Source organism: Podarcis vaucheri (assembly GCF_965113315.1).
Source record: "Podarcis vaucheri genome assembly, chromosome: Z".
Classification (NCBI taxonomy): domain Eukaryota; kingdom Metazoa; phylum Chordata; class Lepidosauria; order Squamata; family Lacertidae; genus Podarcis; species Podarcis vaucheri.
The window spans coordinates 31,787,810-31,793,809 of record NC_138758.1 but is presented as its reverse complement, the minus strand read 5'-3'; positions in this window follow the sequence as shown (position 1 = coordinate 31,793,809).

Sequence of the window (6,000 nt, the reverse complement as noted above, 5' to 3'; positions counted from 1 at the left end):
AATGATTGGTGGTTGCTACGTTTTGCTTTATATCATTAGTTTTCAGATGTTTTGTCTTTTCTGTCTGTATCCTTTCAGTGAAAGGCGGACTACAAATGCTTTCCATAAGTAAACCAAACCAAACATCCAAAATCCAGCTGCTAGTGAAATGTGATGCACCTCTATCGGCTGCTTCCCAGAGGCATCTTGGAAAGAGGAAGATAAACTAAGTGCCTTCCTGGTCTGGTCCAAGCTGAGAGCCTGTCTCAAGCTTCATTATCCCAAAATGCTTTGCACCTGCTGCATTGACAACTAGCACCAGGCATCAGAAAAGATACTAATAAACAAGTGAAAGGAATTAGCTGAGGTATGGGAATAGATCGTCTTCTCTCTTGCCTCAATGGCCCCATCTGTTCCCTGAAAATATCCAGTTGGGCAGCCTTCCAGCAAAGCTGTTAAGCACATGCTTAAGTTTCAGCCTGTGAGAAATCCCACTAACTTCACTATGGGAAAGTTTTGTGGTTTCCCCCTGCCCCGCCCCCAGCAAATCCTCAGGTTTGCTGATGTTTCTGACAAATGAAACATCTGTCTCCGATTTACAAGCCCTACCAGACTCCCCTGATGAGCTTGCGGCAACGACTAGCGGTGACCTCATGCAACAGGAAGAGAGTTGGTTCAATGGATTCAGCTTTCCGCAGCAGGATTCTGGCCACAGTGGTGTGATATTTTAAGAGTGCTATTATTTTTACCCTGACTGTGTACGTATTTCCCTTCTGGCTAAAGCAGAAGCACGCTAGATTGTAACAGCTGGAGGCAGCACTGCTTCTGAACATCAGTTGCTAGAAGCCACAAGAGGGGAGGGTTGTTCTTGTGCTCAAGTCCTGCTGGTGGATTTCCCATTGAGGCACCTGGGTCGCCACTGATGGACAAGCTGGATCATTGGCCTGATCCAGCAGGCTAATAAAAATTTTTATTAGATTTTCCACAGTTATAACAAAAACCACAGAGCAGAATGACACACAAAAACAGAAAGAAGAAAACAAAAGAAAAATACTTCAATGTCAGCAGGCTCTTCTTATGACCTTACGGAAACCACAGGAGAGGAGAGTGCTCAAGTGCACCCATTGTTCTACCCGGACACTGAGGTCCAGCGCCGAGGGCCTTCTGGCGGTTCCCTCACTGCGAGAAGCCAAGCTACAGGGAACCAGGCAGAGGGACTTCTTGGTAGTGGCGCCAGCCCTGTGGAACACCCTCCCACCAGATGTCAAAGAGAACAACAACTACCAGACTTTTTAGAAGACATCTGAAGGCAGCTCTGTTTAGGGAAGCTTTTAATGTTTGATGGACTATTGTATTTTAATATTTTGTTGGAAGCCGCCCAGAGTGGCTGGGGAAACCCAGCCAGAGGGGCAGGGTATAAATTATTATTATTATTATTATTATTATTATTATTATTATTATGTTTACAGAGAGAACAAAGCAATAAAATGATTCATAAAAAAATAAGACTTTCAAAAAATTAAAACCAGCAATCATAGAATTGTAGAGTTTGAAGGGACCCCAAGGGTAATCTAGTCCAACTCCTTGCAATGCAGGAATTGGAGCTAAAGCACCCACGACAGATGACCACCCAACCTCTGCTTAAAAACCTCAAAGGAAAGAGAGTCCACCACCTCCCAAGGGAAAACACTCCACAGTTAAACAAATGCAAAGTAGGTGTTGAGTAGTTGCAGCTTCTCTCTGTCACCCAGTAGCATTTCTGTCTTCTCCAGGCAATCAGCTAAAACACAGCAGCATTCTAGATATCTAGAAAGCTTGCCTAAACAAAAACATTTCAGCAGGCACCAAAAAGCATACAGGAAAGGCACCTACCTTGTTTCAATAGACAGGGATTTCCAAAGTCTGGGCCTCAACAGACTAAAAGATCAATTTATTAAAAACCATGGAACTGTTTTTCTCTGACACCTGTAGCATAATACATTATTATTCCTTCCGATTTAGGGACAGAAGGTAGGAACTGCATGGGGAGAACATGAGATCAGAGGTTTGGAGAGAGGTGAGAGGGATGGAGGTGATGATTAGTATCAGGGAAATTAGGGGTTCAGAGGGAGAGGGTAAAAAGTGTAGCATTTGCAGTGTGTTTAGTATGGTGGGCCCAGTCTTGCGCAACATTCTCCCATCAGACAATTCACCTCCTTGTTGAACTTTGTGTGCTTGGCAAAGTCTTCCTTTTATTTCAGTAGGCATTTTAAGTAAGCTGCTACCGACTGTCTGGTGAATTTTAACTGACTTTATCCTCCTCCTCTCTTCTTCACTGAACACCGCTTGGAAACGACTGCATTAATCAGTATATTAAATGCTGTGAACTAAATGCAACAATATCCTTTTCTTGGTTAAGTTTTATTTTTTTTATGACTGTAGGTTGCATTAAACTATTTTCAGTGTTTTGCCTTAATGCTGTAACACTCCCTGGGATTTGAGGGAGAAGAAATTAATAATAGTAATATTGAAAAGCCAGCCCTGCAATGCCATTTACTTAGTTCTTTATTGAATTTATATCCCATCCTTTTCTCCAGGGAGATGATTTTTGTTACTGTTTTTATTACGAATTTTATGTTTTTTATCTTGCATTTTTATGTTATGGATTGACCTGAGATCTACGGATGATAGGCAGTATACAAATTTAATAAATAATCAAGGTAGTGTATACACAGGTCTTTCTCCCCGCCACCCCATGCAGTTCCCACAATAACCCTGTGGGGTAGGTTAGGCTGAGACTGGTAGCAGGAAGGGGAGGGAGGGAGGGGGAAGGGAAACATTTATGGTCCTTGGGTTGTAGTTCAGTGGTTGAACATCTGCCTTGCAAACACATCACCTTACCCTGTACAGTGGTACCTCGGGTTACATATGCTTCAGGTTACATACGCTTCAGGTTACAGACTTTGCTAACCCAGAAATAGTACCTCGGGTTAAGAACTTTGCTTCAGGATGAGAACAGAAATCGTGCTCCGGTGGCGCGGCAGCAGCAGGAGGCCCCATTAGCTAAAGTGGTGCTTCAGGTTAAGAACAGTTTCAGGTTAAGAACGGACCTCCGGAACGAATTAAGTACTTAACCCGAGGTACCACTGTATATGGCCACTTGACTGCTTCACAACTGGCACATAATACTTATTCCACGTTTGGAAGAAATTGATCTTTTAGTGTGGCAGCGCCTGCCGATTGACATCAGGCAGGTGCCTGCTAAAAATATTTTTTTTATTTAGGTAGACATGTAGAATGTTTCAATCTGAATGCTTTAATCTGTTTTAAGTTTGCCGGTGGTGCTATTGTTTTAATGTTTTAAATAAGTTATTTTTAGCTGATAATTGTATTGCTTTTCCCCATTCCTTCTCAGATGCTTTGAGGGTCGTTTCTTTGACAGTCAAGTGGTGTATTTTATGAAATAAATATTTTTGAATTATTAAATAAATAAATAAGCAGAAGGTCCCGGGCTCAATCTTCAGCATCTTCCAGTAGGGCTAGGGAGAGACTGCAGACAGTTGCATGCTACTTCAACCTCCACAGCAATGTGAGATTCCAGGGGTTCCAGGTGTTTACCCAGGATTCATGTTCACTTCCAGGATGAGGCGCAGCAGAGACAGTATTGACTTTATGTTATATTGTTTATCTACACATATATACAACCTGAGCCTGTGATGGAGGGTTCCACAGCATCGACACACCGACGTTCCTCATGAATCCAATTCTCGTTATTCTGAATAAATGGCTCAATTAGCTAAATGAACCCTTTATTCAAATACACGAGGGCTAGAATTTAAGTTTTATTTTGGCAGTGGTGGTATGTCTGCCTTGCAAGGTCCTGGGTTCAATCCCCAGTGGCACCTCCAGAGAGGGTTCAGGACAGACTCCTGTCTGGAATCCTGGAGTGCTGCTGCCAGCCAGTGCAAACAATATTGAGCTAGATGGGACCAATAGGGTCTGACTCAGTACAAGGCAGCTTCAGATGTGTCTGAATATGAAGCTTTCCACCCATCATCAAATGCAGCTACTGGGGCTCAAAAGTTTGCTCACATCGTTTACAGGATGAACATTTTATATCTCTTCCTGGTACATCTTTGCCTGAAAGGGCAAACATCCTATTTGCTTAAAAATCAGCGCAACGCAAACTGTTGTAAGAGAAATGAATACAACAGACAGTAGGTGAGAATAGCTTTTGACAAAGTTGTAACAGTTAGGAAATGTTTAGTGTTTTATTACTGCTATTAAGAAGGAGGAAAAACATATTTGTATAAAATAATGCATACAGATTAAATATTAAAAAATAAGAAGAGCCCTGCTAGATCAGGCCAATAGCCCGTGTTTAATTCAGATGTTCTCACGGAGGCCAAGTGGTTACAGTGGTACCTTGGGTTACAAACTTAATTCGTTCTGGAGGTCCGTCCTTAACCCGAAACAGTTCTTAACCTGAGGTGTGCTTTCGCTAACAGGGCCTCCCGCTGCTGCCGTGCCACCATGGCACCGTGGCACAATTTCCATTCTCATCCTGGGGCAAAGTTTGCAACCTGGAGCAACTATTTCCAGGTTAGCGGAGTTTGTAACCTGAAGCATTTGTAACCCGAGGTACCACTGTACTCCAACAGGAGTTTCATTAATAAATAATGAAAATAAATAATTATCTATTTTTGCACAGGAAGGATATTTTAATCTAGTTTTTTTAAAAACAGCAACAACCCAGAACTGTCCCTTTAGATTGATTGCTTATGCTGGTTTCAATGTACAAATGGCTTCTTTGTTTAAAACAACTGTATGTCACTCTGCCATAGCAAAAAAAAAAGAAAAAAAAAGATGGATGGATGGATAGATGGATGGATTCATTAGTTTATGATATGAAGAGGCCCCTTGGTACCTCTAGTTTCAATACCCCTTCCCTGCTTTTTAAAGAGATTCAATCCAGCATGTACGAGTTTAGCTACACCTGCTCTGGGACAATCAAGGCTTGGATTCTGACAAGAAGCATTGTATTAGAACTGTATGCAGACAGAGGAAGAGAAAAATATGTTTTGACTGGGGTAAAGCATTTCACAATAAATTGGGGGATGTTTTCCACCACCCCTAGTCCTGAATGCAAATGATATAGAAAATTAGCATATTTTCCCTCTGCAGTCCTTACCACACACAGTAAACTTTATTGCACAAAATCACAGCAGTTGGAACTGCAAAGTCATTCCGATCTGAAATTCCGCACACATCTTACTGAAATGGAAAGAGGCTCCGAGATAATTCATTTGTGTCTGCCTTTGCAACGCAGGTTCCTTGTTAACTGAGCCATTGCCATGCTATAGGGAAAGTCCCTCTTCATGCAGCGCATAGTTAAAACTATGGAACTTGCTCCCACAGGAGGAAATGATGCCCCACAACCTAGATGGCTTTATTTTATTTTTTCAAATGGTATTTATTCAGAGTTTCATCAATACATATGAAAGAACCCAACCCTAACCCAAAAAAGAAAACAGTAAAGAAAGAAATAAAAAAATAAAAAGAAAAAAAACAGTCTCAAATTACAGTTTTCATTTGCTTAGTTCTTGGACCTCCTCACACCTCCCTTTTTGTATTCTAATTTAGTTCGTTATTTCAGCAAATTCTTCCCATATTTCTCAATTTTAATTTAAATAGTTAATCTTCATGTTCTATCGTATTTATTAATCAACATAGCCTTTCCCTCTTTTAGCATAATCTATTATTCAATTTATCTTATTCCATTTATCCTTATCTTATATTGAAAGTCTTAAAATTTCAGAAACACATCACATTCCTACTTTTCTCCTTGAAAATATTTCTACTAAAGCCAATTTAGTTCCTTTCCGACAAAAACCCTCAAATTTCAATAATTTTACACTGATTCCAAAGTTAACATTAAAAAAAAATTCCCTTCATATTTCTAATTTTCATCCAACGTCCCTTCTTCCTGGTTTTGGGTCGTATCAGTCCTTTCTGTCATTTACTTAGTCCATCAATCTGGAG